Source organism: Protopterus annectens, chromosome 2.part0, assembly GCF_019279795.1.
Source record: "Protopterus annectens isolate FY-2018-M chromosome 2.part0, PAN1.0, whole genome shotgun sequence".
NCBI lineage: Eukaryota > Metazoa > Chordata > Ceratodontiformes > Protopteridae > Protopterus > Protopterus annectens.
The window spans coordinates 1,104,675,125-1,104,688,762 of NC_056728.1; the positions used below are offsets into that span (position 1 = coordinate 1,104,675,125).

Sequence of the window (13,638 nt, forward strand, 5' to 3'; positions counted from 1 at the left end):
TTTCTCTTTTAATGGGTGACCTGGGAGCACTATCTGGTTAAGAGACTTGCTCAGAGACACATAGCAGGAAGATAGCAGTAGAAGGAATCAAATTCTGTACCCTTGGCAGGAAGTAGCTTGATAGCATTTTACAGTCTTGATCCTCTGCCCTAACTGCTAACTAGAGGTTTATGTCAGTGAGTGCAAGCAAGGCAGGACATTGGGGTCAGCCCACGTCCCTTTGATATTAGCAAGATCAAAAAACCAAAGGAAGATATTCAGAGTGCGATGTTCATAGCCTAGTGGGCTCTGATTTTTGAGCTACTGCAAAGATGATGCACTTAATGATATCAGCCACAGTTGTTAGTTACAGTATAACATTCCCATGGTACTAGGCAAGTTACATTGGATGAAGCACATCCAGCAAAGGAGGCTTTGAGTGTGTCAGCAGAAAAACACAACTTGCAAGGAGGGGGTGGAATTTAAAGATTTGGCAATCACTGTGTAGGACTAATGCAATGGAAGAAAAGCATGAAATTTCCCTGCAAGCATTCCCCTGACAACAGTGCATCAGAACTGCTGATCCAGTATTCTGCTCTGCATCAGTCTTAACAGTTTCTGTACAATTGATATGTAAATGAAAAACTCAGCATTAATAGAAGTAATGTCATTTCTATGCTGTGTTCCACAGTTGACAAGTGATTAGTGCATTACACTACAGTTGTAAAAGTCTACTAAATGGACAGAAGTCAATGCAATTCCACTGCTATATAACATTTGCATAGAGAGAGAGAGAGAGAGAGACATACACAGGATATTTCACCATTTGTGTACTTGATGGAAAAGCAGTTCATCATATTTTTTATGTTAAATTGCTTTTGATCATCTGGCATATTACCACTTTTTTCATCATATTTTTTACATTATAAGATTATAGGAAGTTACTAGGGTATTGGCCCTGAGGCCCTTACAAGCCTAGCCAAAAATTTAGCCCATGTTCCAACAAGTCAGCACCCTATGCCACTGTCCAGCAGGGACATAGGTGGAATCCCAGGGGTGTATTTTCTGTTCTCCATCCAGTTATCCAGGTTGCGCTTAAAAAGGTTTAATGAGGTACTCTGCTTTACGTGGAGAGGGAGTCTATTCCACAAAACAGGGAACCTCCGGGACACAAATCTGTCCCGCCAAGTCCTACTGATGTCACAGACCAGGTGGAGGTTGCGCATGCGGGTTACTCGAGTGGAGCTTGACCTGTGGATATGCAGCAGTCCCATCAGGGCGTCTGAGATTGCTTTGTATACCAGACATAGGTCACCTCTGTGGAATCTGTAGGAGACTGAGTAGAGGGATAGGGCTTTTAGCCTATCTGTGTAGGGTGGATATTTGAAGCCCTGGACTCTCTGGGTGAGGAATCTCTGTGGTCTCTCCAGCTGCTGCATGTGCTCTGCGAGGTACATGCTAAAAAGGGTATTGTATTCAATAATTGGACTTATAAGGGAAGAACACAGGTATGTTATGACCACCTTGTCCCTGGATGAGATATCCTTACTAATGAGGGAGACCATGTGCAAAGCTTTATGTACAATGGAGGCAATATGGTGGTCAAAAGTCAGTTTGCTATTAACCTGGATTCCCAAGTCCCTCGCAGCTGATTGTGTGTTTAGTACCTTATTACCAGTGTGATAATTTGTGGGGGCATCATTCTCTCCAAAAGGGATCATGATGCATTTTTTGGCATTATGTTTGAAGCAATGATTCTGGCACTAGTCATTTGTTTGGGTGATACCCTCTTGGAGGATGTCCACATTACTAGGGGAACTGATGACAGCACCTAGCTTGCAGTCATCTGCAAACTTGGTCAGCCATAGCCCGCTAAATTTTGCCTGCACCACTGAGAAGTATATCCCAAACAGCAGAGGCCTCAAGACTGATCCTTGGGGTACACCGTTTATGGGTCTACTACTTGAGGTTGCTTCCCCTATTTTGACTAGGTGGGTTCTATCAGTGAGCCAGTTTGCTACCCATCTGGTAACATATGGATTGATGCTTAGTTGAGAGAGTTTATCTATTATACCTGAGTGGGGAATAGTATCGAAGGCCTCGGTCAGGTCAAGGTAGGCAGTCTGCACTGTCTTCCCCTCATCTATGACCTTGGTGACTGTCTCAAAGAAGTTGACCAAATTTAACAGGCACAACCCCCCCCCCCCTTGACAAAACCAAACTCTGGGGGATCAAGTGTCTGGAGGTTGCCAATGCCTTGCAGATCAGGGTAGTTAGGCTGATGGGTCTATAATTTCCTGGATCGGTGGATGCTCCACCATTGTGCAAAGGGATGACAGTGGCTGTCCTCCACTCGGCTGGGACGAAGCCGGTACTCAGGCTTTGGTTGAATAGGGTGCCTAATGGTGCTGCAAGTTCCTGCCTGAATTCATGTAAGATGCAGCCTGGGATGTTATCTGGTCCCATGAAGTCTGTATCTTTTGCCTTTGAGAGGGCAGTGATGACTTGCTCCCTAGAGATAAGGGGAGGGGGCAGGTACTTGGGATGTCCTGTTTTACTGATGGGGGGACACAGGAGTGAAGTTTTCACTGAACCTGTCTGCCAGCAGGTTAGCTATATCTATAGGGTTTGTGTATGTGATGTCCTTGGCCACCAGTTCTGAGCAGATCTGGGTGCTTCCCTTGAGACTGCCAACATATGTGAAGAAAGTCTTATTTTTGCCTTTAGCAGATGTGGCCAGTTTGGACTCAAAGTTTGCTTTGGAGGATTTCACTAGTGCTCTTATTTGCTTGTTCAGGCTAAGGAAAGATTGCTTCCCATTAGACACCTGCTCCTTCTTGGTCGTGGATCGCAACTTTTTCCTTTTATTATAGAATTTATTTACTGTAGATGTCTACCAGACAGGCTTACTCTTCCTTGAGGAGGATGATTTCGTCCTGTCTGGTATTCCTGATTCCATGCAGCTATATAAATGCTCATATAGTACTTTGGTGTAAGTCTGGACATATGTGCCAGTTTATATGGAGGGGGATGGGGCTGTGAAGCTGTTTATACCTTCCCTCAGGAGGTTGTATTCAGCTTTGGAGAAGTTTTTTTTTGTTTGATTCCTAGCTGCGGGGGGGGGGGGGGGGGGTTGGTGGAGATGGTGACTTTGAAAGTGACTGCTTTGTGGTCAGATCTTAACAGGAATGATGACACTGTAGGGATGCTGCAGTGGTTACTCATGTTGGTTAATACCAAGTCCAAGATATTTTCACCTCTTGTGGGGGTGTCAACCAACTGGTCCAAGGCATTTGCATTGATGAAATAAAGGAATCTCTGGACATTTGTGTTTTGGCATGAGTATTTCTTCTGATCTATGGTTGGATAGTTAAAGTCACCCAGGATCAGTGTAAAGGGTTAAATCTTGATAGATTCGAAGAGGTCCAGATAGATGGAGTGGGCACCTTGAGTCAGAGTTGGAGGCCTGTAGCTAGCTATGATTTGAATAGGGGCCTTATCAATTGTTAACTGTACCTGGAGTATTTCCTGTGCATCATACTGTTTGAACAGCCTAGAGATTTGTATGTCTTTTATATATATTGCAACTCCATCTCCTTTTGTTTTGCTGCCCACAGCTTGAGGTCTGAATGAATGATAGGATGATGACCTGGTATGGCTGGGGTGCTCTCTGCAGTTTTGAACCAGGTTTCTGTGACTGCACACATATCAGCTTCTTCCAGGGTTAAGAATGCTTGCAATGAGTGCAGTTTCATGTTTAGACTCTTAGTTTTTAGCAGCATGACCTTTAATTTACGTTTAAATACAATTTTCATGTTGGTAGTTTTGGCCTCATGGCATTGCCTAACAAAGGCACTATGGGGGAGGCAAGAGCCTTTGCCAGGAGCCTGAAGCTCAAGGGAGACAGATGCAGGCCATCTCTGGCAAAGCATCGTGGCTTGTCAATCATGTTATCCCAGGCTGTCAGGTACTGGATCCCCTTTGAATGACACCAGAAACTAAGCCAGTTGTTAAAGTCTGTAATTTTCTGTTTGTATTGAGGCATCATTCTGGGTGATAGCAGAATGGTGCTTAAGGCTAGGGACATACCTGTCTGGGAAACATACTCAGTGAGCTTGATCATGTCTCTCTTTATATAGTCCAGGAAGGTATGTCTCAAGTCATTCACTCTAACATGGACTAAGACAGAGTCATAACAGTACCTGTTGAGAGACTTGAGTGCATTGGTGATATGGCGGATTCTGGCACCCAACAAACAACTAACTGTGACTTCCTCCTTATCCAGCCTGGTGAGGGGCACATCTGTGTGTCTCACAATGGAGTCTCCTATGATTAATATGCTGGGTTTATGTTTAGACCTTAGTGGCTGTAAGACACAGGTGTGTGGACTATGTGTGGCGTGGTGGGCAGTGGTGTTTGGGGTGTGGCGTTCATGTTGCAAACCTTCTCAGTGTCAGATATACTGGTTTGTGGGGGAGACAGCAATGACACTAAGTACTTGATGCATTTACATCTCTCACAAATTATGTTCCTGTGTAGTAGTAGTGCAGGATTGTCCATGTACATGAGGCAGTTGCTACACTGTCTAAGGATGCCCATATTGACCAGACTGGCAGGAGAAAATGTAGGAAATTGTCCATCCATATTTGTCAGAAACTAAAAGAGCTAAGAGGGTAAAGGGAGGAAGGTCTACAAGTAGTACTACTAGATAACACAAGGGCTACTAAGGAAAAACTTGTAGCTGGAATACCTCAAAAAGGGTTAAAAAGCATGCAGCTGAAGCTCTGGATGCCGCAGACCTGTATCTAGACTATGCTACTCAATTTTAAGGTTAAGAACTCAGTAAGAAGATTAATCATTAATAGTCAAAAGAATATAATTCGCAGTATGAAAAAATACAGTTAAACAGCAACGACATGCAGTAAAATGCAGTTAAACAGTAATGTATTGCAGTAGATAGCAATGAAATATAGTTACTCAGTAGATTGCTTTGAAACAGTAGCTCACAAATCACAACAGTAACAGACAGCACAAATAAAGTGGCGATTCAGTAGAATACTGTCATCAATTTAGTGAGGCTACCAACAAACAGTAATAAATATGGCAAACTAAATGTAGTTGAACTCCTAAGCATAAGCAGCAAAATGAAGTAGAAAGAGGTACATTTTTTGTTGTTGTTTTTTTTTTTTTTTTTTTTTTTTGTAGAAAGTGAAGAGACAGAAGATAATGAGATAATTCAAGGTTCAGAAGCTAAAGGGGTGGGGCTTTACTAAGGTCTCACTATAAACAGTAGAATGAGCTGATGTAATGTGATTGGGGGGAGTTTACAGTATCAACTTTACACTAGAGGCAGGAAAGTCAAAGTCACAAAAGCTCAAGACCACCAAAACAGCTGTCGGGTGGGTTGGACAAAAAATAACAGTTGCACAGATTACACAGATATACAGTAAAACAGAAGTGCAGAAAACAAATGAAAATAAGCACTTATCCAATGTCACAGCAGAGCCAATGGAAGAAGAAATCTCAATGCAGCTTTGAACAGTTTGAGCAAATAAGCACAACTGGTTTAAAACACTTGCTACTAAAGGCAGAGAAACAGAAACCAGCCCAAATATCCAATCAAAAATAACAGTGTTGCAGGAATGCTTTTAGCTAGATCAAACCAGACTGTTTCTTTCTGCCATAAAGAAAACAGCTAGGCCTCTCTAGACAAAAGATTTCACTACAAGCTCAAAAGGTCACAAACAGCAACAGATATTCAGCTCTAACAGACAAAAAAATTAGACTAAAAAACAGTTGCACAGATTACACAGATATGCAGTAAAACAGAAGTGCAGAAAACAGTTGAAAAATAAGCCTTCATCTTTTTACAATATCACAGCAGAGCAACTGGCAGAAGGCTTCTCACTGCAGCTTTGAAAAGCTTTAAACCAGCTTTGAACAGCTTTAAACCAGTTGCACTTATTCCTGCATGGGATTAGTTGTCTTGCCACCCAACATACTTCTTCATGCACCTTTCCCAGACCTCTTGGCTTTTAGGACATTCCCATAGGTAGGGCCTATAGAATGTATTGGTGGGGAGGTGGCACCTCCAACAAAAATAATCCCCCCACTCCTGGGCGCAAAAGATGTAATGCTAAAAGTGGGTATCTTGAAGGGAGTAAATAGCAGAATAGGAAGGATTTGATACAAATATTCCTGCATGGAGACAGCTAACAATCCATCTTCTGAGAAGGATGTATTAACACTAATTTCCTATTTTTGTCTGTGCAGAGCCAGATCATAGTCAAATGGTGCCTTAAGCAGGGTAGTCAGGAGCAAATGTCACCATCTCATCCAGAACAAATTGGGTACCTAGATTTCTGCGGTTATATGGAACACTCTTCCTGTCTCCAAAACTGAGGAATTTTATGATAAAATGTATAGGAAGGTTGCTGGAATTGCAGATCAGCTGCTGGTTGCCACCTTTCAAGTACTAGTTTACTGGATAGTTGAAGTAGTTCTACCTGTTCTTGTTGTATGTGTTTTACGAGATTGCTATCTTCCATTCTTCCAGACAAGCCAATAATAACCAAAATTATTCCTCTGTGATCTACTTTCAAGATCTTACATTTATTTTCCAGTCTTTAATTTTATGTGTAGAGAGTCTTGACCTGAGAGGCATGCACAGTTACTTGGGATCTGGTGGTGATATTCCAATTTATCTACAAAACGCTCAATCTGCTTTTGAACCTACTCCATTATCTTTTTAAGAGATTTTGTCTCCTGCAGGTAGTTTTGCATCAACAGTGCAAGAAAGGTAATATATGACAGCAAGACTTTCATGATTAACTTGTTTTTGGCTACTCTAGCCCTGTTGTTGGGTTTTGTCTTACTCATCTTCTTTAATCTATCTTGCGATATGTGGCTTTAGCACTATTTCAACGAAAAGTCTTTCTAAAAGTCTATGCAGCTTCATAGCATAAGTCGATACATACTAAAATCCACTGAAGCAATCCCTTCTGTGTGAAGATATAAAATTAAAAGGCCAGACCACACATCAAAACATGTGCGTCATTGTTCATCCCCAAGCATATCCCCCAATACTTAGATTTGGTTATATAATTTGCTTGCCTCAGATTCTTGAAAACTAGGCTGCAGGATGTTCAAAATTTTCTACAGACCTGATATTTGAATTTAAGTAAAAGTGCCTTGAGTCAATTATTCCACCATGGTGGAACTGAGTTTTTCTGTTTTCGTGTTACATTGATGCCTTCAGGTAAGGTTACATTACATAGATTCTCAAGAATATTCCATCCATCCATTCCACTAATGTTCAATAGCTCTAGCCAAGTTTTATAATACAGTTGTTTTCATTTATATTATGATTGTCTATCGTTTTGCACTTATACTTATCAATGCTTCATTCACTTGAATTAAATCCTGGTATATCAAAACCTACGGCAATGAGATTAGAGTTACTGAATGAGAGTAATGTCTGTATGTTAACTGCAAACCCTGGTTTACTCATGAAAATCAAATCCAGTATATTATGCCTTCAAGTATAAAACCAACAAGCTGGGAGAAATTATTTTTAGCCATCATATTAAAGAAACTATTTTTCAGAACAGGTGTTAAAAGGAAAAATACTCCAACTTATACTGGGAAAATTACAGAAAAAGAAAACCATAACAGGCACATTAACAAATATGGTGACGTTCCAAAAACCTCATAAGTGGATTGATGCCTAGGGCTTCTATTACACAAGTTAATCAAACAGGTATCCATATTATCAAATCTTCACTTTCTATAGACATAATGTGGAGTATTTTATTTGACTGAACACATGTGAATTTTGGTAAAAACATTCACATTTACAAAAATCATGATTGTCAGGCCTCTGCAATAACAACTAATATATAGCTGTTTAAACAGACCAACATGTGAAGCTCATAAGCTTCTCTTTCTATTTTTCATACATACACGTGCAAATGTGCATACAGTGTCTTGTCTCTGAGGTGCAGTCCAAGCTACATTTTTTCTTACACTAATAGTTTTTAAAGTTTTCCTTTTTTAGCCAATTGGAAATAAATGATGTATTTGCCTTTCTAGGCGAAAGTGGCAAAGGGCTCATGACAGCTCAAAAGCTCAAACAACTGAAAGCCTATATTGGCCCAATAAAAAGTTATTACATCACATCGGTGTTGCCGTGTCTTTGTGTTTTAAAGTTACTGCTACGATTCTGAACATTAGTGTAACAGGCACTCATATCATCATGTCTTGGCCCCAAGTAATACGTACTGGAATTTGAAACATTAGATCCAAAAAAGGCTTACTCACAAAGGTCAAATTTCTAATCATAAATTTGGCTTGTTTATAATTCATGCAAACACTATCTGAACCAAACAGACTTGGTTACACAGATACTTCGTCCCAATGAGTGATGGCATTGATTTGTTACTCCAGGAAAAACTTATTAAAATAGTTACTGTACTACTTATCCTTAGTACGCTACTAATCAGCCTAGGTGAGCATAGAATTTCACTAAAAAGGATTTAAAGACTGTGCTTACTACAATACTCAAACGTTTCTTCAGTAAATGTGCAAACTGATTTAACCAGAACATAATACAACTCACTATAACTAGCATTGAGCAGAATAATATCCAAAGACCACTCCACAGAGAGCAATCTGTCTGAAAAAATCCAGAACATCCATCTGTCTGTCAAAAACATCTGGAACATCCATAGTTTCAGCCTACCCAGGCATGAAAAAGGTAACTTCTCTCTTCAAGCCAGCTAATAGTCTATCTACTTTTTAAACATGGAATCAGCAATTACTAATTCACATTTCAGTTACAGACTGACAGGTAGGTCTTTAGGCCTTCAAAGTAGCTAATGGAGAAATATTCCTGATGACAGTTATTATCTATTAAATTACTAACAGCAATGCAGCTACATGCATTAGCTACACCTATCATATCTTTGGGCTGAAAGATCAAGATGAGACATTTCTGCAGATAAAGCAATATCAATTTGACTGGTATAATCTCTCATAGTAATAGCATCTTGAATACCAGAGGATGTGAAACAAGATACAGTTTGATATATGTTCCGGGAGAGATTAAATTAAAATTATTGCATACACTCTTGAAATTAAACATGTGGTAAGTGTACAGTAATTCATTTAAGGGGAAAAGAAATGCAGCTTGAGGGTGGCAATTTCTAGTATAGAATACAAGATGGGAAAATATAATTTCCATTCCACTTTGTTCTAAAACGCTTTTGCTAAACTAAGCAAAGATGTCATCTTAGACTTCTCTTCATGCTTTAGAACTTCCTCTATATTGAAGGATAAGGTTACCAGTTTGTGGTTGGACTTAACTGGGGAGGTTACACCAGTGGAATAGTGCATTTAGTTGCTATATCTGTAAGGACCAGGTCAAGAATATTTTGTCCTGTAGTGGGTTCTCTGACTATTTGGTCCAGGGAGTTCCTCTTTATGAAATCAAGGAATTTTTGAACATTGCCTACATTTGAAGTACTGGTATCCCAGTATATCAAAAGGTAGTTAAAATCTCCCAGGATGATGGAGTTTTTGTGTATTTGAAGGTCATCCATTATATTTAAGAATCAAACATGGCTTTCAGGGGGCACTGAGGGGATCCTGAAAAATGATGTGATCTGATAGGTGGTTTTACTTAGTGTGATTTGTACCTCAATAAGTATGGTTTGTGTCTCTCTAGGAATCTGCCTTGAGGTAATGTGGTCTTTAACAAATACAGATACTCTACCACAGTTCCCATTGGGTCTCAGGGCACAATAGTTTCAAATCCCAGAATACAGGTTGTGCTTTCTGCACATTTAATCAGTAACAATGCATGTGTGAACAAAATACAGGAGGGCCTCACGGTCAGGTAATTTGTTATTTAAGCTCCTATCATTAAGCAGAGCTACTTTGATATTGTATGGTTCCTGATATGTTTCGTTTTTTTTCAAGCTAGGAAATCCATTAGCTGGACTCTGCCTAAAAATTTACTCTGGTGGTAGCAAGGACTTTGGCGAGTATGCAGAAGCCTTGGAATGAGAGATGTAAGCTGCCCTTGGTGAAATAAGTAGGGCCATCACATACTGGATCCCCCTCAAATGACACCATGTATTCAGCCAATTGCTGAGGTCAAGCATCTTTTCTCTGTACCTCAGCATCATTCTTGGAGAAGGAAAGATGGATTCAGCTCAATACCAGCGCTTTCCCTATGTCTGTGACATGCATGGTGGGCGCAGAAATGTCTCTCTGCCTATCCCTCAGGGCTTTGCATGCCAGGTTGTTTACACCCACATAGTCCACCACAACGCTGTAGTCATACTTGCTTATCTTGAGGGTCCTGAGGGCCATTGTAAGTCAGAGATCTTGGCACCTGAAAGATAACTCTCCATTACTCTATTTTTTCCTCCATCTTGTGAGAGTAGGATCTGTATGCCTAACTAGAGTCAACCGTCACCAGTACATTTTCATTAGTAGACAGTTTAAATGTACTATATTTGGGGGATGTTTTTTCTAGGTGGCTCTCAGTTATGGATATGGTGCCATGAGTTGTGTTTGACTTCCATTGAGTTCTACTCTTGTATGACCTTGCAGGCTTAGCCAATGACTTTTTTATACCTCAGCATATGACAATATTCCAGGTATTCATGTAGAGTCTGGTGAATGTGTGTAGTGCTCACAGACGGTGTTTATATGTCAGAGTGATGCCTCCATCTTAGCTAAGTATTTGCATCTCTTACAGTTAGTTTGCAATGAGATAAGTAATAGTTCATTTCTTGTGAGCATCAGACATGAGCAGTCTAAGTGCTGTGAGGCTGACAAATGAGTGAAGACAAGCTAGCTGGCCTTCCATTCAGTCCACGATTAAAGACATGCAGAATATAAGATTTACTTGTACAGTAAGTGACTTGTTTGAATAAATTCTTTTGACTACAGTACAGTAAATATTAGTACATTAAAAGATTTGCAGTATAATAAATAAATATTGCTAGGGCCATAAATAAGGTAGAAACAGCTAAAGCAATTTAACTTGTAGTGTCAGTGGCACAATTGCCTTTGGGGCAGAAGGCTATGGTTTGTTTCTCACACCAGGTAGATGGACTGCTGACACTGCTGTACAGCATAAAGGGGGTGCTTCATTCCTGAGAGTGACATACTTCAGATGATACTTTAAACTGAGGCCCCACCTGCTTGAATTGGTGGTACCTCATATAGCACCTATCAAAAAAGTAGTGGTCCTTTATTTATACACAAAATAACTCTTATTTACAAAATATTTATATAGTTACAAATATTTACATATGTACAACTATATAAATATGGAAATCTGTTTATACATATTCATAACTTCATATACAAATTTTCATCCTTATTAGACCCCACTCCTTTTTCCATAACCATCTGATTTTACTTAATATTGTTGCTAAAATCCATTTATCATTAAACATAATTTAATTTACTCTTTCATTGCATATAACCCATATAACATAAAATAACTTTTACCTATTGTTTGAACATATTCTTTACTTCTTTTCTTATAATATCCATATTTAATCATATCCATGTTCATTTTACCCACGTCTTTTATATCTTTATAGAATCTTCTTTACACAGTCTTCTCCATAACTTTTTTTACTCTTTTACATTTCAAAAATACATGTTCTGCAGTTTCTTCTCCTTGACAAAGTAAACATATTCTATGACAAAGTAAACATATTCTATCACTTTTCCTTTTATACGGCTTATTTCCTTTTACTGGCAATTTTTAATAACGAGTCTCTGCAAAAACAATTTTGACATCACTTTCTGATTACACCAATCGCTTTGTATTTTTATAGCTTTCATTTTTTTCATCCGTTAGATTTTTCTATGGTTTTACATAGTAATATATCATTACATTCTTATACCATACTTTTCTATCCTTTTGTATATCATCAATTTTATTTTCCACAAAAGTATTTTTTTCTTGGTAATATTTTATTTCTTTGTTTATACACTCTTTTTCTCTTTTACTCTTTTTAACATACCCCAAAAGTTACGACACATATTTATACAGTTTTACTAATTATCTGTCATCTTTTTAATTTATCCATTTTAACACTTTTTACAAATTTAATGAAGCAGCATATACTACTGGGTTAATTAACTCTAAACCTCCTTTTTATTTACATACAAAACTCCTGTTTTTACCGGGTTGAATCTAGAATGCCATATAAATGAAAAAAATTATCTGCAATAATTCCTTTTCAAATAGTTGGCAACATAAATACACTTGATAAGTGTGCTATTTTTCCCATCAGTACTAAATTTATCAAAAGCTATTTTCTTAATGATAACTTACAGTAGATACAAAAAGTGAACACACCCCTGTTAAAATACCAGGTATTTGTGATAAAAAAATTAGACCTCAATAAGTAATTTCAAAACTTTTTCCACCTTTAATGTGCCATATAACCTGTACAATTCAATTGAAAAAGAAACAAATATGTTAGGGGAAAAAATATAAAAAATAAAAAACGTACAATAAGCTGGTTGCATAAGTGTGCACACACCCTTAAACTAATACTTTGCTGAAGCACCTCATGATTTAATTACAGCATTCAGACTTCTTGGGTAGGAGTCTATCAGCATAGCACATCTTGAGTTGGCAATATTTGCCCACTGTACCATGAATAGCACAACACTGATAATTTTAGGTCAAAACCTAAAATATCAAATAAGTTGTTTTTGCACGTCCTATGTAATGGGTTGTGCCCTCACACACCCTGCCAACAACTCCAAGACTGCACAACAGTGCGGAAAAAGAAAATTCCTACTACCTGTACTGTGACCTCCCACAAAGTAATGCCAGCATACAGAGATAAAAGCAGCTTTTGAGTCACTTTTGCTGTCATTCTACTTGTTTGCCATATATAATTTATAGTTTAAAAATGGAAAGGTACTAGATATGGATCATATAAAAGTAAATGAGCTAACCACAGTGATTAAAATGTTACGCGGTACACAGAATTCAGTTTTCAGTATAGGCTTCATGGAGTTCAGATCTGCTTCCTGTATACTATTTATTAAGCATTCAAAAGTAACAGTGGTGAAGTCCCCCCATGGACTGTAAAAGAGAAGCTTTGCACCAAAGGAAATCAAGAATGTAACAATTTTGAGCAAATGCCATTTTTGCACTCTTTGCTTTATAGAAATTGTATTAACAAAGGCAAAAGTTTACATGAAATAAGTATCCTGGCAAAGGAATCTGTAAACAGACACAAAGTATTTATGATAAAATGCTATTAGCCACAACAATTTATTTATTAAATCAGTTATGTCAGACAAGCTCTGGTCATTCCATGGAATTTCTTTTTAAGCTGTACCTCCAGTATACGCATACAATGCAGAAATCAGAATTCTGTACTATAATGTAAGTTAACTGGTTGCAGGTGATTAGGATCCTGGAAAAGCAACAGGTTAGACAGACAGAGAACCTTCAAGACGATGAACCACTGACTAGTATGAAATGCAAGCCTAGTTTATAAACACATTAGATGAGTTATTAACAAACTATTCCATAAAAAAATAACTTGAAGTATAATGTTTGTTAATGTCAATTTAATACATTTTGATTACTTTTGTATAAATGTAAAT

General features: G+C 38.4%; 1 protein-coding gene across 1 annotated transcript in view; it reads right to left on the bottom strand.

Annotated features, from left to right (window-relative positions):
• The window catches only part of GSTCD (glutathione S-transferase C-terminal domain containing), a 1,728,465-nt gene that overhangs the window by 363,282 nt on the left and 1,351,545 nt on the right, over nt 1–13,638 (bottom strand). The gene's annotated exons all lie outside the window — the stretch shown is intronic.